The sequence below is a fragment of the Sturnira hondurensis genome, unplaced genomic scaffold (assembly GCF_014824575.4).
Source record: "Sturnira hondurensis isolate 20B ecotype Veracruz unplaced genomic scaffold, ASM1482457v3 Scaffold0001872, whole genome shotgun sequence".
Classification (NCBI taxonomy): domain Eukaryota; kingdom Metazoa; phylum Chordata; class Mammalia; order Chiroptera; family Phyllostomidae; genus Sturnira; species Sturnira hondurensis.
This window is the reverse complement of record NW_028074503.1, coordinates 32,867,240-32,881,667: the sequence shown is the minus strand read 5'-3', so window position 1 is coordinate 32,881,667 and position 14,428 is coordinate 32,867,240. Positions and strand designations below refer to the sequence as shown.

At 44.1% G+C, this 14,428-nt stretch overlaps 1 protein-coding gene across 1 annotated transcript in view; it reads right to left on the bottom strand.

Annotated features, from left to right (window-relative positions):
• Positions 1-14,428, bottom strand: part of PHLPP1 (PH domain and leucine rich repeat protein phosphatase 1) — a 172,676-nt gene that overhangs the window by 108,926 nt on the left and 49,322 nt on the right. The window lies entirely within an intron of this gene.

Here is a 14,428-nt window from a genome sequence, read left to right as displayed (position 1 = left end):
CACTGTGGTTTTATTTTGTTCAATGCATCTCTTTGGCTCCAAACCAAAACTTACTGGGTAAAACATATCACACTGGCAAGGCTACAGTTAAGATTAATTGCTCTGGACAATTATATTAGAAGTTAGCTTTAGTTCAACTCTCTAAGTCAGCCTACTGTGCATAAACACCAAGAAGGTCAATTTTCAGTTAGGTGAAAATAGACAATAAAAAAACGCTTCATAAAATAAACTCCAACTGAATTCTTTCTCTTTTCTGGTACAGCTACTACCACCACATGACAAGAGACCCTTACACCTAAGGACAGATGGTGTTAGTGTTTGCAAAGATTCACTAGTAATATGTCAGGCAAAGAATGCAGCTAGAAAAAACAGCTGGGTACCCAATACCTCCAGAGCACTCTGGAAACTAAGGCCCTATATCTCGAGCAGTTATTATTAGGATCATAAGGAAATATGACAAATTCTCTAAACAATGAAACAAATGAGAGGAAGGCAAATATCAAAACGAGAGGGTCTTTTATAACAGAGGCCCTTGCTTCTTCTTCTATGCTTCCCTAGAATATCTCATTCTTCGGCCACTTTCAATGTACTTCCCCCATAAGAATAATTTTAACTGCACATAATAAAAGATGCTACAGTGAAAAATGTGAGAGCTTGTATGCATTACATGTGATCAGTCCAGAGGCAGAAAACAAACAAAAAAAGCAAAAACGCTGAGACCACTGCTGCACAGTTATCTAAGCAAGTTTTAAAAACATGAAAACTCCATTTGCTAAAAATAATGAAAGCACAAAAACTATAGAGTTGGCCCAAATAAATTACATTTATGCAACACAAACTCTAAAGCCTTAATTTATGTGCTAGGGTGGTGGTGGCAAAGGGCAGAGGAAGCTACTTCAAAACACCACAATGGATGCTAAAGAAGCCACTGCAGGTTGTAACTGGTGGGGTCAAATGGGACTCCAATTAATCATGGTCTGTCTATAAGAGGAAGAGTAGCAATAAAATAAGGAAAATGCCCGGCATTACAGTTACCTAGCCACTTGGCTTCTCCCCTCTTTTACTCCAGGCCTCTGCTCCGACTGCAGCGAGGCCTGCCCTGACTACCGTTTCTAACATCACGGCCTACCTCCTTCCAGAGAGCGGCCAGCCCTTCGCTCCGCCCACGTCTCCTTCTTGTCCTGTCACTTGTGAGAGTATACAACTTACTTCTGCATTGCTACACTCCCTGACTCTTCCCCCTACAGGAGCGTAACCTCCATGGGGACACGGATCTTTGTTTTATCCTTGGCTGTTTTCTGAACACCTACAACAGTGTTAGCAGCAGAGAGGTCGTGCGACGCCTGGCACAAGGTGACCTCAAGAAAAAGTCACACAATGAATGGCTGGGTAACCTTGAAGGTATGTTTTATTATGATAAAAAGGTTTCAGTTGCAAAAGAATAATCTATTAACCAATCTATTAGGCAGGTTAAAAATAAGAATTGTTATTTATTAGCTTTCTTTACCTTAAGTATCAGAGGAATTAACCTGAACAAATGGGTGAAGATCAAAGTTAACCATTGTTCAGTATGACCTGTACCTCACTTGGCCAACACTCACAGATCACCCGCCTGTATACAGAATTCTAAGAAAAGGCAATTTGGGCTTGGGTTGCAAAAGAAACTGGCAATACAACTTCTCTTTCTAGGTATGGAAGCAGCCCAAGTGTCCAGCAGTAGATGAGTGGATAAAACAACTAGGGGACATTCACACAACGGAATACTACTGAGCTGTAAAAAAGAAAATTGCATCCTTTGAGACAGCATGGATGGACCTACAGAACAGTGTGCTAAGTGAAATAAGCCAGTCACAGAAAGACAAATACCATACGGTTTCACTCATATGTGGAATCTGATGAATAAACTGAATGAACAAAGAAAATGGAGACAGACTCATAGAGAACAGAATGACAGCTTAAGAATGACAGCTAGCCAGGAGGGCAGGGGAGGGGGTTCAGGGGGTTCAGGGGGTTAGGGATGGAGCAAAAGGGAAAAAGGACTCATGGACAACTGTGTGGTGAGTGTGGGGGCTGAGGGGATGTATAAGGGGACTAAATGGTAGTGAAAAACAATACAATAAAAACATTTTTTAAAAAGACTTTCTCTTTCCCAGCAAATAACAATCCAGATGACAATATGCAATCCATAAACAAACAGTAATCAATAATTTTCTGCAAATTCTTAACAAGTTCATTTCTATCTTCCAGCAGATGGCTGACCAAAACACTGCTATGTTGATGTTTTTAACAAATTTTCACAATGAATAATCACGTTCCAATGCTTTCTCTTCTCCTTATTTATGGGTAGAGTACCTGGCACATTCTATCCAAAGGCACCTGCTCCCGAAAAGAGCCGGACTTTTTCTGTCCTGATAACCTTCAACTCTTCCCTATTTCAAACACTCAAATACTTCCATCTAAAAAGTTCAGTCAAGTTCACAAACTATCTGGCAAAACAACAAAATACAAAGAGACCCGGACCTTGCCAGGAAAAGGAATGAAGGTTAAAGCTATGTTTGAACAATTCCTTCCTTTTCTCTACTAGGTTCAGTCTTTTTTTTACCTATTAATTCAGTGTGGAAGCAATACAGCATAATGGTTCAAAACCATGGATTCTGAGGCCAGGCAGCCCAGGTTTGCATCCCTACCACCACTGACTTTCTCTCCTGACCTCTCGGTTTCAGTGTCCTCCATGTGAAATGGTGACAGCGTGCAAGGCACAGTGACTGACTTTGCATCTGCTATCACTAGGACCTATGAATATTACCTCCCAGTCAGGGATGTCAGACTCATTTTCACCGGGGGCCACATCAGCCTCGCGGCTGACGTAACTTAGGACCGTATAAATGTAACTGCTCCTTAACCAGGGGCAAGAAGCTCCGGCTTGGCACTGCCGAGGGTAGAAACAAAGCGCTGGGCCGGATAAAACAAGGTGAAGGGCCGGATTCGCCGAGGGCCACGTGTTTGCCACCTGTGCTCTAAGTCTTACCAACCTGGATTTACTTTTAACAATCAATTTTAACAAAAACCCATTATGACCAACAGCGGCAGGTTTAGTCATAAAGGCAATCAGACAATAGACCCTGCTTTATAAACAGTGGGCAGGATACTGACTGAGGCAGGGAACTGAACTGATGAATGAGTCCCCTTCCCTTCAGAGTCAAGTTTCTTCAAAGAGCACGCGACTCCTCTACCTCCCACCCACTGGCCCCCACTACACGGGAACACACTCGCTCTTGAACCACTCTCCCAGCCCCACCCAGCCCCGCCCAACTGCTGGGGCGTTCCTCTCTTCTGGTTTTCTTCTACTTCTCCAGTCTCTTCTCAACCTTCTTTACAGGACCCATTCTTGGGGAAGCCCCCCCCCCCATCAAGTTCCTTAAGTATGTGGGGAGTAGGGGGTGGGGAGAGGATTCTATTAAGGTGGTGTTTCCAAGTCGAGATTCTCGACCTCCTGTTACTTCACCTACTCACTTCCCTGAATTCACTCATAGCCTCCACATCTAAAGACCAGCCGGGGCCTCTCCTGAACCATATCCCAGTACCCTGCAGGGTCCTGGACCTCTCCACTGGGAAGATCCCCAAGCACACAAAATCCAAATCCGAATTACACTAACCAACTTCTGACCTAAAAGCTGCTGCCCCTCATATATTTCCTCCATGGCTTCCCCATTTGTTACTTGAATCTAAAGCCTACTAGTTATCTGGACTCTGATTTATCTGTATCATCCTAACCACCTGCCAAATGTTCATTCTCTCTCTCTCTCTCTCTCTCTAATCCACCCTTTCCTCCCTCCCCTGTCCCTGCCTGCTTTCGTGAGGCCGTCGCTTTGTCTCTCCTAGATGACTACTGCCACGACGTACCTATCCATCTCACTTAATCCAGGATGGCTCACCCCTCCACCCCGCTAGCCAGAACATTTTCTAAGATGCTAATGTTGTCCATTATTCTTCCGTCTAATGCCCCTTAACGACTGCCCCACAGCCTTGGGAACAGTCATCATCGCATCAGCGACAACAACAGGAACTAACATTTACTGAGCACTCTCTCAGGCATTGGCGAATCTAATTTAATCATGGCAATCCTATGAGACAGGCACAATTATTAGCTCCGAATTATTGATGAGGCAACAGAGACTAAGGGAGTCCACCCAGGCACAAAGAACATTGGGAGTACAGACAGTGTCCATGAAGCACAAATGTGACAGTAAATTACAGCTGTCCTTTGAGAAATAACCATTAAATAGTAAGCTCTGCCTGAGAAAATACTTCTCTACATTGCTTTCAGTCTCCAGCACTTTGAAGGAGGGAGACCCTCCAAGGCAAGAAACAAAGCTTAGCCGGGACTGTACGCACCCCTTCAGTTTAGCTGCCTGTTTCCGCAGCACTCACTGGAATAAGGTTGCAGCACAGAAAGACTGGTCTGATTTAATCGCTCTGATTAGAAACACGTATGTTTAAGCTTATAATAACAAAATCTTCCCTTTGGTTATCGGAATCCAAGCTGATTTTATCCAAACTGAAAAAAAATTATTTTTATAATTTCTTTATTCAGAAAGAATGTGTCTCACTCCAGGAAAAAGTAGTGAGCTTACTAATTAGCAGGGCAGTAATTTTCTAAAATGGCATTAATCTAAGTCACCTATGATGTGACTTTCCTTGCATCCACCAATTTAACCATTTGGACTTTTAAGCCTTAAATGACAGTATCCGCAATCATTCATTAGCCATTTTAATAAAAAGCACCATTTTCTATAAAAACAGAAGGCTTAACTAGTCACTTCAGATGTTCCCTACTACCTTATTACAAATCCAGCCCCCAAAATGTTCCAATAATACAAGCTGCACTATCTTGCTTCCCCGAGAGCACTTCATAATGCTCTGATCATTTAGATCACTTGTCTACAGACCATGGAAATAACAGAATAACATTCAATGATGCACCCGAAAGAGCTGTCATGTCACTGGCAGGAGGTAAGATTTTCCTTTGCGGCTCAGAGTCAGGAGCAGAGCGTACCTACAGAACCAAGGAGAGCCCAGCAAAACCACACGACAAACATGGAAGGAAACTCTTAATTCTGGATTGATGGCTATCATTAATGCTTTCAAAAATTACATGAAAGCAAACACTGTGGAGTAGAATGGAAATTTTACATGAGACTTTATGATGATGTCAGGCAAGCATGCCTGCCTCGGCTTCTGTTCCCACTCTTCAAGTGCGTAAGCAGGTCTAATTACTGACTTTTTACTTTTAAGTAAAAACTGTGTATCTGAACAAAGTCTGTTGTCAAGCAAAACCAATCATCCCACAAAACTCAGAAGAGCTACAGACCAACAATTATTAAGCACTTTCCAGGGCAACAATGAAAGCATGCCTGTCTCTGCTTGTCTTAGCTGAAAAGAGCCTCTTCGGGCTCCAGGCGGACAAGTCCAAAGGCCTCCCAGGTCTCTGGCCAACTCCTCAACTCAGCACCCGGGAAACTAAGCCAGTCTCCCTCCCTGCAAAATCAGCTGCCTGTCTTGTTACCGTGGTAGTAAACAACAATTCTCCCAGACTCAAAAACTGCAAAACCTGGGAGCCACTTTTAGCTCTTCCCACCCTCCCCTCTTGCCAACCAGGTCCAGTTAATCACTTCATCCTGCTGAGTTCACCTTATCTCTTTTGCATCCAGTCCTTCCTCTCCAATCTTCACGTCACTCCCCTGATTCAGGTGCTTGACCTTAACTCCCTACTTCCTCCTTAACTACAACACCCCCACCTGACTACTTTTTCTGCTCCCGCCTCCTCCCCAGTGTCGCCACCAGCACGCTCACGCTCACCACCACTCGGACTTGCTGTGGGTACCTTCTCTTGTCCCACTTCAAGCCTATGACGTTTTCTGGAACAGTTTAAATCCTATTGTTAACAATAATATCTTGGCATTCTTAAGTCCAAGGATCACATGTTATTTTAGATGACTGAGCTTTACAACTCATTCTAAGAACTTACTCTTTTGGCGGTAAGTTTCATTTCAATACTTTTGAATATTACCATGACATACCCTGCCTTATCAAAAATCACAGAAACAATGGATATTTTTGCTTGGTGGCCCTGAGTCATCATCATTAAAGGACATGTGAGGGTATAATAAGTGATACTCACAAAACTTTCTTCAAGGACAGCTGCAGTCCCAGGCCGGCTGGCCCCCACTCTGTGCCTCCTCTTCTGATACACCCCAAGCGCTTACCCTTGGATTCTGTATGGCCATCTGAGCTGCCTGGAGGCCTTTTTGCTAGCCTCCTGGCTTAAAGTTGTATTCACAGTTTCTAACATTGCTTCATACCCCAAACACCAAAGTAGCCACATTTAACTTTCTTATTTGTATAAAGACTTGCCTTTTCAAAGTCTTTGAAAAATCACGAAGGCAATGGCTCCATATTATGCAATCTACATTTTATGTTACCCCTAGCCACTGTTTTATCATCCAATTGCTATGAAATTGCTAGCCTCACACAAAAGTTATTTAAAAACTAGCTGGGCTCTGGCTGGTGTAGCTCAGTGGATTGAGTGCAGGCCTGCGAACCAAAGGATCGCAATTCGATTCCCAGTCAGGGCACATGCCTGGGCTGCAGGCCAGTTCCCAGCAAGGGATGCACAAGAGGCAACCATACATTGATATTTCTCTCCCTCTCTCCTTCCCTTCCCCTCTAAAGATAAATAAGTAAAATCTTTAGAAAATTAAGTGAATAAATAAATAAATAGATAGATAGATAAAAATTAGCTGGAAAATAGATGTACTTCCACGTAGGACTATAGCCATTTCATTAAAGAAGAGAAACAGCGAGAGAATTCAAGTTGTTGCTAAGGTTTGTATGTTTAGTTTTCACAAACACACGCCGGCGCACGAATGTAACTGGCCTTAAGCACAGCTTGGAACTATTTACTTTTGTCACTCAGAATCTCTGCAGCCACGGCAGAAGAAAGCTGGGCTCCAGGTAGACATAAGGGACTCGAAGCACGAAGACACAGAAGGCAGACAGCGGGGCTGTGGCACCTGAGGTCTGACGCAGAGTAAGAAGACTGACTGAGAGTGGAGGGCCTGGGCCCCCTCACACTGGCTTCCCTACTTCACCTGCCCATTCACTGATAGCAGAGAGCAAATCAAGATTTCACCTCTGCACAGACCTTTTTAAAAGTAGCCTGAGAGATTCCACTAAAAATCTGGTATTTTATAAAATCTGAGATGCACTTGTGTGTTAGTGTCTTCAAAAACGAAGGCACACCTAACAAATTAGCTGCTCAAAAGCAGCTAATTTATTAGCTGATCAATAGACAGCTCCATACACACCCACGTCAGCGTTTTCAAGCAGTGACTCTCTCAGGACAGTGACACCACCCACTAGTACAGACCTGTCCTCTGCTGTTTGTTTCTGTGAAAACAAACCACAGAGAGTCTCACATGTGCTCGCTGTTGCTTAAGGAAATTATACGGCGCAGTCCAGACTCCCAAAGCACTTTTACAACAGTTCTCTTCCTCCCCCGCATGCCCACCCATGCTCAGCTGGCACGGCATCGCTGCAGCCCTCCCTGCCTGGTTTATTGCCTTGGCACCAGCCTTGATGTGGCCTTGCTTCATTCAGCTTTACAGGCTTCCCCGCCACAACACCCACCTCTCCAGTGATGGGAAATAACACCAGCCACCTCAATAGCAGGTTAAAGCGGGTTCTGTACTCTCTCTGTAGCTGCTAATACCAAGATGGAAGGGCCTGGAAGAACCGGCTCCCTCTGCACAATACAGAAACAGACGTTAAGAATACTGGTACAAAAAGAGTCAGGTAAGAGAGAGGAAGTTTCTGCATACCATCAACCAGGCATGCTAAAAGGAGGAAGGAATGGTATGTAAAATTTTGGACACTCTAAGAAAATAACTTTTCATGCACTGTGATTTTCCGGAAGCTCAGGCCAAATTTAGTATTAGTTTGCACTGCATGAACATATATAATACACAATTACTGGGAGGTAAAAAGTTGGGGGAGGGGGCGGTTGCTGGCCAAGACATTCTTAAAGTTTCTACTTGTCTAATATTCCATATAATGATAATTGGAATTAGCCATATTTCAGAAATTAACAGCAATTTGCTAAGCAAAAACAAAAAGGGGAGTGGGAGAGAGAGGAGGGGAGAGAGGAGGGGAGAGACGGGGAGGGGGGGGGAGACAGGGAGGGACATCTTGAATAAACAGTTTTTTCTCTGGAATCCCAAATACTCTTTTCACGTAAATGTTTTAAGTTTATGCACATAGCATCAAAAACAGAAGCTGTGCTTATCAGAGCTTGGCATGGTATTTTAAACTCAAGATTGATGTTTTTAACACAGAAGATGTAACAAATTTTAATTACAATTTATGGAGACACACCACAGTAGACTGAACAAGAACAGCCCCTAGGTTGAAAACAAAACAAAAAAGAAAACTACCTCTTACTATCCATCTCTTTTTGAAGCCTCACTGGAATCACCTAAAAGAATGCTCTGTTATAAACAGCATACAAAAGGAAAAGTTTTTACCTTTTGCCAGAAGGCACAATTCCAATATAAAGTGTGAATGGGAGGAGTGATTTCACATTAGGCTGGCCGAGGAATTCCAGTGGGACCAGGCACCCTCCACGGGTCCTGCCTGGTCCTGGCCTCTCCGACGACGATGGGCGTGCCTCCCTCTCCCCACTGTCCTGTTCCTGCTTTCGCACCTGGGCTTCCCGCACTCCCAGTACCCGGCCCCCACAGAATGTCCAAGCGTGCCAACGGCAGGGCACTGGGGCAGTGACCAATAATCCATCTCCCAGGGATGCTGCCCAGAGTTCTCTGCAACAACCCACTCCAATGAAGAAATTTAAAGGAAAACATACAAGGGCCTCTGGGCTGACCTCTGGAGACAGCAGCCTGAAAAACAAAATGCTACTGGCCTAACTTCTCCGCTGACAAATCACTGAAAACTATCAAATAACCTAACACAGAACAAATGTTTATGACAGGAGGGCACCGAATGAATACTAAACCACCGAGGTCTGATAAAGCCATAAACATTCTCTCAAAAGCAGGAAACATGATAGACACTGAACAGAGAAAACACGCGTAGCCAATGTCCAATGAACTGACCCCCAATGCACCACGCGTCCCCGTTCCTGCAGCAAACTACACCAGGGACGTCCAGGGCACGGTGAGGCCCTGCCTGCTGAGCGCCAGGGTCAAAACCCAGGTGAGCATCACAACTGTGATGCCAATTGTACGTGTTGAAATTACATTCACTTTTACACAGACCAGAAACGTGAACATAAAAGGAAAAGTTAAACTTCTATGAAAACTAAGCTGAATTCTTTTGAGAAAGTGAGTGAAATAAATCGATTAATAAAATACTATTAAAAGAGACTTGTGGGAAAGCTGTGAATGGGTGAGAGGGACACTGATAAAAATCGAGTGGCCCAGTTCGGAGGCAAGAATACAGTATCAGTGCTGCTCGCGACTCAACGGGCTCCGGGCTATCACACTAGAAACGGCTGCCCATCACTCCTCTCAGACCCTTTCTGCAAAAGGATGCTTTTGCTGTATCCTACCTACCTCCTGCCTCTAGGCAGAGTCCAGGATGGGGAAAGCCTTAAAAATTACCCTGAAACAGTTTACGCTCTGCTTTAACCAACTGTTTCAATGAACTAACCAAATACTAGTATCAAGTTTGTAAAATAAGAGGTCGTATGCTAAGTAACCTTAACAAGAACCATCCAACAGCACGAAGACAGACGTCATTACATTACTCGTCTGACACATTGGCAGCTGCATAAATTTCTGAGGTTGTTCCGCAGGGAAGTCAGAGTAGACCCTGCCTGGAAGGACCACCAGCACCACCCTTCCCAACCAGCTACCGAATGCGGCTACTATTAAGAGCAACAGCCTCAGACAGTCTCTAAGTGTGGACGTGGGAAGAGTCAACGCTCTATTCCTCTGCCTTGTAAACAGCATTCTTAAATTACAGATGACTTTTTTCCCTTAATATTAGTCAAAAAATTATATGTTTAAATAAAAAGTTTGTCGCAAAAAGAGAAGATGGGAGAGCTTATGGGGACTGTTATTCCTTTTAACTGTGGAACAGTAGCATAAAATGTACCATCTTACCCATTTTTCACCAGGCCGCTCTACAGCACCGAGTACACTCACACTGTCATGCAACCATGGCCACAATTCACCTGCAAGACTTCATGCGTCCCAAACGACAGCTCTGTCCCCATTAAGTACCCACTCGCCGTGCCCTCCTTCCCTGGCCCCTGGGAACACCACCCTACTTTCTGTCTCCATGAGTTTGGCCAGGCTAGGTTCCTCCTGTACATGGAATCATATAGCATTTGTCCTTTTGCAACTGGCTTTTTTCACTTAACGTAACGTCCTTGAAGTTCATCCATGTTGCAGCATGTGTCAGAATTTCCTTCTTTTCAAAGGCATAACAACATTCTACTGCATGTATGTACCATATTTTGTTTACCCATTCACCCTGCGACAGGCTGCTTCCACCTTTTGCCTGCTAGGAGTCATGCTGCTAGGAACACAGGTGAGCAACTCTGAGACTCTGGTTTGAATTCTTCGGGGTATAGATTGAGAAGTCAAACTGCTGGGTCACGCGGTAATTTTGCTAAAGATTTTTTCAGTAACTGCCGTTCTGTTTTCCACAGCAGCTGCACCCTTCACATCCCCACCAGCAATGCACACAGGCTCCAATTCGTCCACATCCCTGTCGAGACTTTTTAAAACAGCTACCCAGTGAGTGTGAGGGGGCATCAGATTGGGTCTTGATCCTCATTTCCCTAATATTAGGGATATTGCTCATTTTCATGTGTTTATTGGCCAACTGTATAGCTTCTTTGGAGAAATATCTATTCAAGTCCTTTGCTCATTTTTGACTGAGTTTATTTTTGCTTGTTTAGCAACTCCGACTTTTAAGCTTCCAGGCATTTCCCTCTTCTTTTTGCAGAAAGAGACAACTGCCCCTGTAGCAGGTACGTGTTGCTCCCCTCATGGCACACACCTGGATGTTCACCGTGCAGGTCAGCGCACCCCCTGCACAATGTGCAGCCCCAGAAGCAGCCCCATCGCAGACTGCACACGACAAGGGCACCCCAGGTCACTGTGCAGGACACAGTGGGCACGTCATCTGTGTGCAACGGCCCTGCCTTCTCATGGCCAAAATCTTAAATTCCCGGTTCCCTCCTCACGGGCCTCACCACTACCAGGCACTCACTGGACACACCACCAATGCTAACTTCTCTTTTGGTGTATTCTAACTCTTCTTTTTTTTTTAATCTGTTCCTCCAAAGAAAATTCAAGTTTGTAGACTAAAACAGATCCTTTAGCACTTTATTGGCATTTCTCTAAAACTAAACATAAGTTACAGAGTTACACAGATGCGTAAGAGCCCTTGTTAGTAGAATTCCTAAATGCCGCGAGGTACAGAACAGTATAAAATAGAGGTCTGCTTCGAAACCCTCCACACTTGGGATGAAATCCCAGGTGTGTTATTTACTACAAATGGAGCAACATCTGCGAACCTTAGTTTTTCTCATCCATAAATTATGAGTAGTACCAGTTAAATCACACAGTGGTTGTGAGGATTAAGTGAAATAAAGTATACAGCCCACTGTGTTTTAGTTTTCTTACTGCTCTATTCATAATCATTTTCTTTCTCTCTTTCTACCTCTATTTCTCTTTCTCTGTCTCTCCCTCTCAAACTGATGGTCTGAACTAAGATAGGGAACAGAAAGTCAGAGAAAAGAGGGTGAGTAAAGACACATACGGGAAGTAGAAACTTCCGTATAAAAGTGTTTATCCACTATTACCTATAAATGATCACAGTTACTGATTAAGCACCTACGGTTCAGGCACTAAGCTACAGAATGAAGATGCGGAGATAAAGTTCAAGGACTCGCTTTCCTGGTTCTCCAGACTCATCCCTCACTGTCCTTCCCTCACACTGCCTGCTCCTACTACTCATGGTTCCCGCATCCCTAAAGCATAAATGTTACACAGCATACTCCTTTCTAATGGGACTCCAAATCCAGCACAAGTGGTAATAATCCAGGGAAAAGACAAGCAAAAATCTTACAGAAGTACCACAGTGTATAGCTGATGGCAAAGGCCTTTGGCATTTGGAAAATTAGTTCTAAGTTAGGTTCTTCCTAGCTGTGCGATGTCTTTTCCCCCACACAATTGAAGTCTACTGCCGTTTTCCACTCCCCAAAGGGACGTTACTCATCTACAAACAGTATTAAAATCTACGATTTAGGTAGGTCAGTCCTACCCAATGTGCCACCTGTAACAGCCACATTACCAAGTTCAAAACCAACATTATTTTCTCCATCACAGTGCCAAAGTACTGCTTTGAGTTTCTGCTTCTGCTCAAACAGAGCTACTGTTTTGGGATCCCGGTAAACAGTACTATTCCTTCTCCTGGATGATGCTAAATATAATTTTTAAATTATATAAGTAACCAAATGTTAGGAACATTATCATTTAAGACAACCAAACAGAGGAACACAGTAGACATCTTAACACTGCTTCAGACTTGGCGCAGATTCTCCCCGTCCTTGTAATGACAGTTAGAAAGAGTCTGAAATGGCTCTTTATCTGCTGTGACGTCACTGTTGGCAGCCGCTGCACTGCAACCGCTGGGGCGGGGGGTGGGGGTGGGGTGATGCTGCCCAGCTCTGTGCTGCTATCACGCGCATTCTCCTCCCCTCCACCATTCCAACACTGTGTTTAGTGAACAACATAAACAACACACCAATTACAGGCCTTTAAAATTGAGAGTCAAGTGGGAAAACATACCAATTATCTGGTTTTCCATGTTTTGTAACAACACAATTTTGGAGCTGCAATTAATTTGCCTCCAGTTATAAATAATGAGTTTTTACATGATTCTCCCCTCCTCTGGCACTGAGGTCACACTAATCTTTTTCCACACGTATCTGTGTATTTTCTGACTTCATGACTCATTTTACCCTGAGCAAGCCACGCTTCAATTTCTCGACTGTGGTAACTACGTCAAAAGAGAAACCACAATTACTAAATTCCAAAAAAGGATCCCTATAATCTTCTGTTGACTTAAGTGTCAGTGAAAGTAGGCCTGTGCTCTGTTCTGGCTCACTCTGACAAAGTCAAATTAGAGCTGCACGAAATGACAGTACCGTGCAGGCCCAGAGATGTGCCCTATACTAAATTCGGCTGTATACCATTTTGTAAACCAAATGAGGCAGGTCGGTGATGATTTCCTGAGTTCTTGAGCACACAGACAAACCTGTGGCTTTAGTCATCTCCGAATTCGCCCCACTCACTCAAATGCAAATGACCTGAATTGGAACTCTGTAAACGTCACTTCTAAAGACAAGGATTGGGGGGTGACGGGGTGACAGGCCACAAACCTGTGTTACGTACGACCTACCCTAGTACACCAATTTCCATGACACTCATTCTAACGCAGGAGCAAAAACTAGCATTCTGTGCCTGCTTTCTTTCCTAGAACTCCCCTCCGGGGTGAGCATATTACCCTAGAAACTTTTCTCTCCGTGAAATAATGCTCAGCGGTAGGTTTCCCAACCATGGGGCTACTGGCATTTGGGGCTAGGTAACTCTCTCTGGAGGGGCTGTTCTGTGTACTGTCGGGTGTTTCCCTGTCCATCGACAAGAGATGCCAAGAGCAATCCCCCTAGTGCGACAACCAAAAATGTCTCCTGATGTCACCAAATGTCCCTGGATGGCAAAATTGCCCCAAACGAGAACCACTGCTTTAGAGATAGCTCACTAGTGTCTATGTCTACATAAAGTCTAGGATAAGGAAGTGTAAACAAAGAATGAGAATAACTTCAAGATTCTTCCCATCTCACATTTTCAAAATTAAAAACCCTGAAGACCATGAACCTGCCTCTGGAGTTAACTAGTGTACCAGCCGCTCAGGCTCTGACTAGCTGGGAGGCAGAGAGGAGGTCCCTCCTCGCTGTGGCTATCTTTCGTATTCTCAGGCCCTTGAATGAGAGAGAGGTCAGAGCTAAATTCTAAGAAGCATGGGTTTCCTAAAAGACAAGTATAAACATTCCCTTTTTTCTTTCCATCTCAGGAACAGTCATGCCTAAAGTTACTCACTTCACACTATCTGAAAGACAATTAGGTTAAGACAAGTCATTAGGCTGTATTCTAAAACACAATAAATTAGCACTGTGGGACCCCCTGTCCTGGTGGCCAGTCAAGGAAAATCCTGGGGGGCCTCACGTGCAGTAGCATAAAAGTAACATAACTACTCGCACATGCACAATAAAAAGCCTGCCAAAACCAGCCGGGATATCTGCCCTACAAGAACAGAGTCCCCCAGTCACCGAGAG